Consider the following 12,249-nt stretch of genomic DNA (forward strand, 5'->3'; position numbering starts at 1 on the left):
CGCTAGGGGTGTGCATTCGATTTATCGATTCGATTTTGACCCTTATCGATAATTACTTATCGATTATCGATTTGTACATATGCTTATCGTTATCGTTTCAATAAGGTTTTAATTTTTTCGATTTCGATTTATCGATTTTTGGGGCTTATCGATTCGGTTATCGATTACACCAATAAGAAAATTTGCGGGATTCCACGGAAAGTATATCACTATAAACACGCCTAACTAATATGGACCAAAAGAAGCTAAAATAAGACGAACACCGTTTATAACATAAAAATTGTGTCAACAAGCACATGCAACGAAACTAAAGTAAGGGATCAAATGTATGCCACCAACACTCCAACGGTATAAAAAAAAATACATCATCACGGCTAATTCTATTTTCCATTAACTTGAACTTCATTCCCTTGAGCTTTAAATATGATCATTCCTTAAATGTGGTAGATGAAATAATAGGGTTAGGGGCTTAGGGTAAAGGAAAGGGTATAATAGAATAAGGGCAAAAAAAATAAAAAAAAGATTAAAAAAATTAATTTTTTTAGTATTTCTTATCGGTTTATCGATAAACCGATAAACCGAAGAGGACAAAATCGAAATCGAAATCGATAACTCGATAAGGAAAATTTCGAAATCGAAATCGAAATCGATATATCGATAAACCGATAACAAATAATCGATTCGATTTATCGATAAACCGATTCGAATGCACACCCCTATGCTCAGCCACCTTCTAGGAAGAATACCTCAAACACTAGATCTCAAGACAAGAAACAGAAGTCTAGTTACATAATTTCTGAATAACAACTGACTTTTACGAGCTCTCTTCGACTTAAACAGTATACCTATTCTATCCTTGACCTCTTTTTGAATCTGAGCAATAGTACCTTTCCTGAAAATCTCCCAGTTTCTTGCTTGCCACCCATACTGCTGCAACTATTTCCTTCTGAAATTGTTTCCATCTTTTTCTTTTGATCCACTTTATCACCTGACTAGCCTCATTATCATATATCTTGATGTCCAGCCAAGTGCTCTGTTTGTCTTTTAGTTCTAAAATTCACTCACATTTGCCAAAGATATGTTTATGTGTCTCTACATGTGCCTAATCACATAGGCAGCATTGTTTATCATCTACAGGTATCATTAGTCGAGCTAATCTCTCCTTAGTTAGCAGTTTATTTTACCATGCTAACCAAACCACAATTCTTTGTTTAGGAAGCATAACTAAGCTCCACATTAGATCAGCTTCCCTTAGTCTAGGCAAAGGCCCCAACATCGCTTGGTAGCTCTTAGAAACTGACTATTCTCCTATTGATGATTCAACATTGAATGTACTTTTCACTTTATTACCTACCTACCATCTAAGCCTTTAGGGAGTTCAACTTCTTCCAATACCAGCTACAATCCCCTGGTGGATTATGTTCCCATACATTCTTATTAGCCTTTAAGTAAATACTATTGATCCATTTAACCCATAAGATGTGTTTCTTCCTAGCTAACTATCATAGTAGCATTCCTCTAGAGGCAGTAGTCCACTTGCAATAACCTTTGATATTAAAACCCCCATACTTCTTTGGTACACACACTTTGTCCCATGATACTAAAGTTATTTTTCTTGTTCCATCAGTAGCACCCTATAAAAAATCCATGTATTTCATGTCAGTCTCCTTCACCACACTTTGTGGCAAGATAAACACTACACTCCAAAAATTATTGATATAGAACAAGACTGCCATAATGATATGCAGTTGACCAGCATAAGATAATTGTCTTGTATATGTCAGTTATTTTGCTTGTAATCTTATCTACTAATTACTTAGAGTCCATCTTATTCTATTTTCTTAAGGTAAGTAGAGTCCCAAATACCTTATAGGCAATGTTCCTAAAGAGAAACCTACTTGTCTGATAATATTTTGCTGGGTATTGTCATCCACACCTGCTATAAAAATACTAGACTTATCCAGATTTTTCACCAGTCCTATGACATCACTGAAATGATTAAGTGATTCCATGACTCTAGCTACAGACCTTTCATTTCCTTTGCAAAATATAAGTTCATCTGGATTAAGTGTGTCAACCTTGTAGCTTTGCACAAAGGATAAAAGCTACACTCAGATAGCAAGAGGGATATAATCCCTTGAGAGATACTCCATAACCAGTATGAATAGCAAGGGGGATATGATCCCCCAACATAAGACCCCTCATCCCCTCAAAATATCCGTGGCTTACCCCATTAACTCTGACAGAAAATTATCTGGTAGTTACACAGGTCATCACCAGCCTATTAAATAAGTCTGGAAATCCAAATTCTCTTAAAGCTTCTTCAACAAAATCCTAGTTGATCATGTAATAAGCCTTTCTAGGGTCTATTTTCATTAGACATCTTGGGAAAGTCTTCCTATTATAGTGCCTAGCAAGTTATGGCAAATTCGTACATTATGAATCAAGGACCTCCCTTCAACAAATGCTGCCTGGTTTTATGCTACTAGGCTAGCAATTACTTTCTTAAGTCTCATGCATAACATCTTGGAAATACATTTGTAGATTATATTGCAGCATGAAATTGATTTGAATTGGTTGGCATATTTTGGTAACGAGACTTTAGGAATTAGGGAGATCACTGTTGAATTTATTTGCCTTAGCAGTCTACCATTTTCTAGGAAGTCTAGGATGGCTTTTGTAACATAATTACCAATTTTTTCAGGCTTCTCTATAGAACCCACTGCCATAACCATCTGGCCCTAGGCTATTATTTGCATCAATAATAAATATTTCTTTCTTCACCTCCTTGGCTTCATAAGGTTTTACTGGTGACAAATTTTGCTCGGTGGAGTGTGTGTGCCCATTCTTCAAAAAGCTTCCAAAATCTTTTGCTCTACTTGTTCTTTCTTTCCTTCCTAGCACGACTTCATAATATTCCACAAAAAATTAGCTATAATTGTACTATCTGTTTGCACTGCCACAGTACTATCTTTGATCTGAGTAATAGCATGTTGTAATATTTTATGCTTGATGACTAAATAGAAGTATTTAGTATTATCATTACCTAACTTGATCCAGTTAGCCTTACTCCTTTATTGAAGGAACATCTCTACAAATAAGAAGACTTATTAAACTACTGATACAATTTCTACTCCTGCTCTTGCAGTGTCACATTCGTAGGTACCATGCTGTTTATATTGAGCTTGACTCAATGTTTCTCTATCATCTTCAGCTTCATTTAGGATATTTCTAAAGTGTTGATGATTAAGCTTTCTAAGATTTCTTTTCAGTAACATAAGCTTCTTAGCTATTTTTAACATACTACTACCTTCTATATGTTGTTGACATACTTGTGTAATAACCTCTTTGAATTGAGGATGTTTTGTCCAGACATGATAAAATTTAAAAGCCATTTTTTTGTTAGATTCACCTGCAGCATTTGTTATTTTTAAAGGGCAGAGTTCATAGATCTCTTCCACTAGAAAGTTGGCATGAATCACTGGCATGTTATATAGCCATTCCCTGTTAACAAAAGCCCAATCAATTTTTGAGAAGAGTATATTATCACTATGCTTGTCATTCCATGTGTATCTGCAATCTCCACATGGTAATTCAATCAGTTCACAAGCATCAATGCAAGCTTGGAAGTCCAGCACCTCTCCCATATTAATTGGTACTCCTCTAATTATGTCATCTGCATGCAGTACTGAATTAAAATCCCCCACAATCAGCCATGGTTTTGTAACCCCTCCACTAATGATCTCCAAATGCTGCCACAACTCTCTTCTATCTTCTCAAGTATTAAAAGCATACATAATTGTCAAATGAAATTCCACTTGAGAGATAATATCTATTACCATGCAAGCGATACTTTGAGCAGTACCAGTCACATGCCTGACATGATAGTAATCTGTCCTCCATGTCAGATACACTCTACCATTATAGTGGTGCTCCAGATTTGTGAGGTAGTTCGAACTTCCAGACATACTATTAGTTATTTTATAAATTCTTTTTGCCTTGACTTTGGTCTCTATCAACCCAATTAGTCCAATATTTTCCAAACTGCAAAGGAATGTGACCTCTTTTTGTTTGTTAGGAAAATTTAATCCCCTAACATTCCAACATAATATACTATCTATCCCCCTTGGAGAAAGGACAGTGCCTCCCATGTTGGACTTGACTACTTTGTTGTGGTTTACTAGTACTGACTTCACTTAACACATTAAATGAATTATGAATGGTTTGTACTTGTTGAGTCTGTCCCTTAGGTGATTTCCTGGTATTATGAATACAGATACTACTAGTGCATCATTGTGGGGCTGCACGATTCCTTCCGCATCCTCGTCATTGAAAGACAAGATTCCATCCGGTATGTAATCTCGAGTACGTTTTTCTCTTGTGATGGATATCCTGGTGCATTTCAACATCGGCCCTTGAGGGACATCGACCCCACCGATGATCATGTTAATGACATGTTGAGGTTCTTCTTGTTCGGTTTGTTTATTATAATCCATATTCCTGAAATGGTTCTTGGCTCGGTTGCTAAGAAATTCTCGAAGGTGCCCGTTGTTGAATAGCCGGGCTACTTCCTCTCTCAACTGTCAGCAATCCTCTGTTCTGTGGCCGTGAGTGCCATGATATTTGCACATCTGGTTAGGATCTCTTTGGGCAGGATCAGATTGTAAGGGTCGAGGCCAATTTGATGCACCAGATAGCTGATACAATGGCGGCAACATCGACATTAAAGTTGTATTCCGATAACCTCGGTGCTTCCTTAGGCCCGATAGACCTATCGAAACCGTTCTTGCTCATAAGTACCGGGCTGCTCTGACCTCGATCACTTCTCCTTTCACTTTGCATAGAATTTTTCCCGGACCCTCTGCTTCTTCGATCTTCATTATAAGGCTGATACCGATCCCTGTTTGACCTCGATTCTCGGTCAATATCTCTCTTGACTCTATCGACGGTTCTAACGGGGTAACGGGCCCCGAAGGGGCCCCAAGTTTATCATCTTCGATTCTGATTTTTTATTGATACCAGTTATGCACGTCGGCCTAAGTAATAGCTGGATATTCTATCAGATTTTGCTTCAACTACTGTGAAGCCACCGAGCTTTGAACATTGAGTCATGGTGAAAGCTTGAATGGCTAAATCATCAGCGACCGGTGGCAAGTCTATCCGTTCCATTTGAAACCGGGATACAAACTCCTTGAGCATCTCATTATCCATCTGTCTTACTTTGAAAAGGTCTGACTTCCTGGTCTCGACCTTGATAGCCCCGGCGTGTGCTTTCACAAAAGAGTCTGCAAGAATAGCAAATGGGTCAATTGAATTAGGAGGTAAGTTGTGATACCATATCATAGCTCTCTTTGATAGGGTTTCTCCGAACTTCTTCAACAAGACAAACTCGATCTCATCATCCTCCAAGTCATTCCCTTTGATGGCGCATGTGTAGGAGGTAACGTGCTTGTTTGAGTCGGTCGTTCTGTTGTATTTAGGAATCTTGGGCATGTAGATTTTTTTAGGGATCGGCTTCAGAGCTGCACTCGGAGGGGAAGTTTTTTGCACGAACATCTTGGAATCTAGGTCTTTCAGTATCGGCAGCTCCCGGGATTTGGTTGACTCTAGAATGATAGGTTTCTACCTTTTTGTCATTTGCTTCAATTTTCTTCTCCCCTGATTTTATCCATTTTTGCCAACTCCTTGTGCATTTTTATGATCTCGGGGTTAGTACTCGACTCGTTTCCATTCGACCTCTCAGCAACCGGTTCGTTCCTGCGGGTGATTTCCGGGGACGAATCGGGTTCAATTCTGCTTGGTGCGTGGCTTTGGTTCTGTAACTGAGCTATTGCCGTCTATTGATCCTGTAACATTTCGAAGATCATCCGTAAATTGATCCCGTCTTCTCTATTGTTTTGAGTATTTTACAATGCCGATCGGGCTCCACCACGGATGCTATTCTCGGGGTTGGTAGGCAGATATGTGTCGATAGCCACATGCGAGTTAGCGTCCAACGGGTCCGCGACTGGAATTCCGATGGGATCAACGGGCGATACTTCGTTACCGGGCGCTATGTTATTATTTTCACCGTGAGGCCGAACTCATTGTCAACATGCAGGGGTGCTAATTGAGAGTTTGACATTTTTGAGTTTTAACCTGAAACTAGAGACACTCCAAAGAACAAGTATAAAGTAGTGTGTGTTATAAAAATTTGTATCAAACAACCACTATTATCCTTAGCCCCACGGTGGGCGCCAAACTGTTTACCCTCAAAATCGAAAACAATTGAATTTGTAAGTGGTTTTAAGGATATGTGGATTAAATTGATACAAAGTGATAAATTAAAAATGTAATTAGAATAAACAGTGATAAAGTAAATTCAAACCGCACAACTTGAATAGTTTCACCCTTGGAAAGTCAGTCATACTTCAATGGAATGCAATTCGATCGATATCAAGATGTAGAAGAACAAGAGCTTAAAGAATGAAAATTATAATATACTGCTTTGGGATGAGTGTTACAATGATCCTTACAAGTAACCAGACCCCCTTTATATAGTAGGGGAGCCCAATATTAGGTACAACTCTATAAAAGGTAAAAATTCCCTAATTAACTTATTGCTGATCTCATGTCGGTATATGATGAGATCTCCGCCGTAATATTCGGTTGGTTACAAACATCACGGCCTTCTGTTGGCCGAGCTTGACAATGTTCTTCGAAGTTGAACACGGCCAGGATCGATCCTTAATCACGACCCCGATACCCTCGAGGGCGGGTGCTATGGTCCGGCTCAGAATTGATAAAATCCCTATCTTGGTCTAGGTCCTCTGTTACCATATCTCGAACTCGACTTATCATGTCGGAGACCGGGATATCGGAGACCGGGATACACTTCGAGACCGATTTTACCCGTATACATATTCAGACACACTTGATAACACATATCGAATCAGGATTTTCATCTATCTAGTGTATGAGAGTAAGCAACCTAGCTATCTTCTCTCGGTAAACTTGTGGTTGAGTCAATTACATACTATGTACTGGTCTACCATGCTAGAGTATAGTGCATTTTTCATACAGTAGGCTAGGATTATCAAACGAGCAGTTTCACCTATTCACTATGGCTGAAGTCGTTTAATTTTGTTTTTATTTACTAAAACTATTACAGTATTAATTTATTTCGACAGAACTGGGGAAAGTATTTGTTGAACAAGTGTGAGGCTCAAAATAGGCAATGGTGCCCTGAGAGACAAGGGCAGCTGTCTCAATTTAGGTTGTTGTGGTCCTCTTTTTCAATACATCATTCTCACACAAGCCGCCAACTTTCGTGGGGTTTCAACCCTAAATTTTGACTGGTAAATTCTTGTTGATTTACAGCTTCCTCTTTAAGAATGTGACTTATCATTAAAGGGGCTCCTCAAAGCCTTTTCCCTTCAATTTCCTTGTTATGGGGAAAAAGCATTAGTATTATCTACCTAGCTAGTATTGACTATACATCAAGATTACTGTGTTTTTTAATGTAATCGCTAATTTAGGAATTATTTAACTATGAATATATATAGTTCAGTCGAAAACAGTGGATGCATATGCACACATTTATCAATATTCTTTACATTCGCTCGTGACCAATTTCTTAATTATAAGTACGAATTTCAAATTGTTCATAATTCTAGATATAGTTCAGTAGAAGATATACCGAATGCAAATGCACATACTTGTCAATAGTGATGGTAAAATGGATAAAAAAAGGGAAAATTTCACATTAGAACAACTGGGCTCCATACTTTTCAATTTTATAGCCCATATTTCAATTTATAATCAACTAGCCCATAAATAATAGGCTAAGATTCAACATCCAACTCCAATAGCTTCTCAAAATTACTATTTAATTTTTAAAAAAGATTCATCAAGCTTTTAAATTACTTTTCGAATCAGTAATTGTGACTCAAATATTAATTCAACAAACCAACTTCATTTGGGTGGTGAAAATTAGATTTTTAACAAGCTAAAATATGTGGGCTTAAATTTCGAATTTGATTTTATGAGAAATTTGGAGTGGGTGTTATTTAGACTTGTTAGAAATAGTATAAGGAGGTTGTATATAAAATTTGAAGTCATTTAATGGAGATTTGGACTGGTTTTGAATAAGAATTGCAACTGAAAATCGTCGAAGAATTCGTCTACAGACGCTTGTATAAAGGTGTATAAAAGTGTATAACAGTGTATAAGGTGTGTTTCTACACTCATATACAATATTATACAAGATTATACATAATTATACAAAAAACTGACTTCGTCTTCTTTCTTGCGTCTTTTCTGAAATTTAATTCAAATCTTGCTCAAATCTACTCCAAATCACTTCAAATTTAATTTTTGTACTCCTTTTGATATTTTCAATCAATTGGAACAATACCCAATCCAAACAACTAACAAATTCAAAACAACCCATTTTCAAAAGCAAAGCTTTGAATGATCTTCAATGGTGGACTTTTACTCTTCACTTTTCTTTCATTGCAAGCAGGCCACACAAGAGGAGAAGCAGAAAATACACGGTCCTTTGAAGCATATGTAAAAGATGTGAGAAGAAGAGAGAGTGAAAGCAATAGTTGTGAGAACAAAGAATTAACTCCATAGCTTTTAGAAGCAATTGTTGTAAAAACATATATTTTGAATTTGCAAGTGCTTTCAAAATATGTACAATGTGGGCTAGGTAGGGTAAAACTTAAAAATATGGGCTATTTTTTGTTATGGTGTGAAGTCATGTGTATTTTCTTGTAATTCTTTCTAAAAAAAATAATTATTTATTTATATTATTCACTAAAAAATAGAATGACAGATGCACACACTTGTCAATATTCTAGATACGCTCCTAACTACTACGGCCGCACCGCTCCCTCATCCGGCTACATATGAATAATGAATAGCTAGGCTAACCGTTTTCAGCTAAATAGTTAATCATCCCCTGAATTAGGCTTTTAAAAAAATTTGATTGACTGGTCATAAACATATGTGCAACAGAAAAAGAGAGGGACTAATCTTTCATATTTTCATGATTAATGGGCCTAAGTAATCAATACGCAGAAAATCATATACTACTAAAGTATAGCAGTTAAATTGCTTTAATTCAGCTGACGGCGGAAGTGCTTCTATTAGGACCCATATAAATTATAAGCCATAAATCATGTCAATGACACATGAGAAGGATATCCATATTATTACTACAAACTCCACTAGCCAAGTGTAGCTTCCACTACCATGAAGCCATTTGGGTCCCCAAATTTTGTGATCATTAAGGTTTGGAAAAAGAAAAGTTCTTTTTTGTTGTCCTTTGGTTGTCACAGTTTGTATTTATCGAGTGGATATCTTAGTTGTCAAATTTAATTAATTAGAGTCCTAATTATAGTCCAATGAGTTTGATTTATAGCGCCTAATAGAATTTTATTTGTTTATAATAGTTGATTATATTGTTAGGTGTTATCCTAATTTTCTTACTATATTTGGCTAGTCTCTTTTCTTGTAGGAAAAATATTTGGAGTTCTATAAATTGAAGATCCGTCGACCTTCTCATTCAGTAGCATCCACAATGTAGCCATATGGGGTTTGAGAGTCGTGTTTAGGGGGAGAACTTTACGGGACAAGTGTTAGTGTGTCACTTGTGTTTGCCTCTTCGTGAGGTTGTTCTCTCGATATTTTGTACTCTATTTTATTATAGTGGATTGCTCATATCCGCCGTGGATGTAGGTCAGTTGACCGAACCACGTTACATGTTTGTGTCTCTTTTGGTAGATTTCTCTCTTGTTATCTGATTTATCGTCGTTGAGGGTTTGTTTTACTAGCTTCCGCATGACACCTGATTTATTTTCGGTCCTAACATATATAAAGATATATTCCCATGCATGACACCAAAAAAGACACACATTCTTATGACTTGACGATTCATAAGTTAAATCAATATGTAATCAAAATTTAAATAATGGAAAAAACATTTTAAACTTAATATATAGTGCAATTCCATGAATAGAGACGTACTGAAAATAAATAAATGACAAGCCATAACTAAAGAAATGCTGGCTACTATTTTAATGTGTGATATTCTTATGAATAAAATTCAACTAAACTTATATGGGTACTGAGTGTGGATAACAACATTTTAATTTCCTTTAAGATATGTTGAACAAAATCAACTAAATGGAGTGACTTTCATGCCTTTGCATATTCTCAAGTATTTATATATAAGTGGAGTTTCTAATCAAGGTTATCTAATCAGAAGAAAATCAATTATATTAGCTACCTTGAAGTGGTTGCCATGCACTTTTCGATTTGTAGAAACTCTTATTGCGATGCGCTTTTTCTTTTTCTATAGCTTCTAATATGTTGTCATGAATCATTCAAAACGCAAAAGTGAACATTATATTGTATAAAAAATCAGAGAAATGGCCATTAATAAGTCATGAAAATTAACATGGCTAGTTGTTTTGGACCTACCGATATTCATTAGTTTTAATTTTGGTTTCTTTTGCCTTTTTGTTTGTTTTCTAATGGAACTAGGAATTAGGTCATGAGGAAAGTTGTTTAGATTCGGTTGAGTATTTATAAGCTGGTCAAATTATATTATAAAAATATTTTGACTTATTTACACATTTAGTAAGTATCTAAAGTTCAGCTTAAAATCAATCAAAAGCTAGCCATAAATTAGTGAGTATCAAAATTTTTGCTATTTTATCCTTACATTTTCTCTATTTCTCAAAATAATTTTTCCCAAAACAAACCTCCTAAATTGCTCTCCATTCATATCTTTCATTCCTATTTCTCCCTATAGAGATACTTTTAAATTTATTTTTTGCAAATTTAGTACTTAATACTTATCAACTAATGCGTACGGACTCTATGTTCCATTGAAGGGAAGATAATAAAGAGCCTCCTCAGCAGTTGTGTTTGGCTGCATTGAAGCGTAGTGGCAAGTAAAGTTGGTCTATACATTTACTGTGCAGTCGATTTTTATCCACAACAGTAGGATCGGTTTTTATATTTTATTTATTCAATCATTTTTTTTAGTACACCTTAAGAATTTAAAGCAACAATTCTACCATTGATAAACTACCATTTAATTGTTTTACGGATTACGAGTCAAATTTTAGCTAGCGTTTGGTCACAGATTCCCAAATTTGTTTTGAAAAATCTGATTTGGGTGAAGTTTGGCTTGAAGATGAAAATGTGTTTGGACATTAGTTTTCAAAACATATTTCCCAAATTTATTTTGAAGAAACATGAAACATGACTTATACCCACAAGTTCTAGAAATTATCACAAATACACAACAGTACCATTATCGATAACATTTATTATATTATCGCAAACTATAGTCCTGAACATAAATAAATTTGGTACAAAATTATCATTTTTATAATGAACTACATGATACACAATCACATGACCGAGAAGACGAAGCAACATTGTTACAAAATAATAAATGGTAGGCTCTTTTATAAAATACAAAAGTTTGGGGCAATTTTTAAAAAATATAATAGTGATATTTTGGCCCAAAACCAGCTAGTTTTGAGATTTGGGATTTTGCCAAAATGTAGCCAAAATCTATGGCCAAACATGTGTTTGCTAAATAAAAACCAAAAATTTATTATGGCAAAATCTATGGCTAAACGGATCCTTAATGATCGAGACAAAATTAAACTTCGGGAAATTCAAAATCGTGCTTACTATCCAAAACAAAATTTATAAGCTAGCGTTTGGCCATAGATTCCCAAGTTTGTTTTAAAAAATATGATTTTGGTGAAGTTTGATTTGAAGATGAAAATATGTTTGCATATCAGTTTTCAAAAATATTTTACTCATTTTTTTTAAAAAAAAATGAAGCATCACTTATACCCACAAGTTCTAAAAATTATCCCAAAATCCCAACAGTACCTTCATCAATAACATTCATTATATTATCGCAAACCATGATCCTGAACATAAATAAATTTGGTACAATATTATCATTTTTATAATGAACTACATAATACACCATCAAATGACTGAGAAGACGAAACAACATTGTTACAAAATAATAAATGGTGGGCTCTTTGGGATAATTTTTAAAAAATATAATTATAATATTTTAGGCTTAAAGATGGTTTTGGAATATGGGATTTGGATTATGGGAATTTGCCAAAATATGAATAAACTTTATGAACAAACATGTATTAGCCAAAAAAATCCAAATATATTTTGGTAAAATCTACGGTCAAATGATCCTAAGAATTTTCAAGA

The sequence above is a fragment of the Nicotiana attenuata genome, chromosome 8 (genome assembly GCF_001879085.1).
Source record: "Nicotiana attenuata strain UT chromosome 8, NIATTr2, whole genome shotgun sequence".
In the NCBI taxonomy this organism is placed as follows: Eukaryota; Viridiplantae; Streptophyta; class Magnoliopsida; order Solanales; family Solanaceae; genus Nicotiana; species Nicotiana attenuata.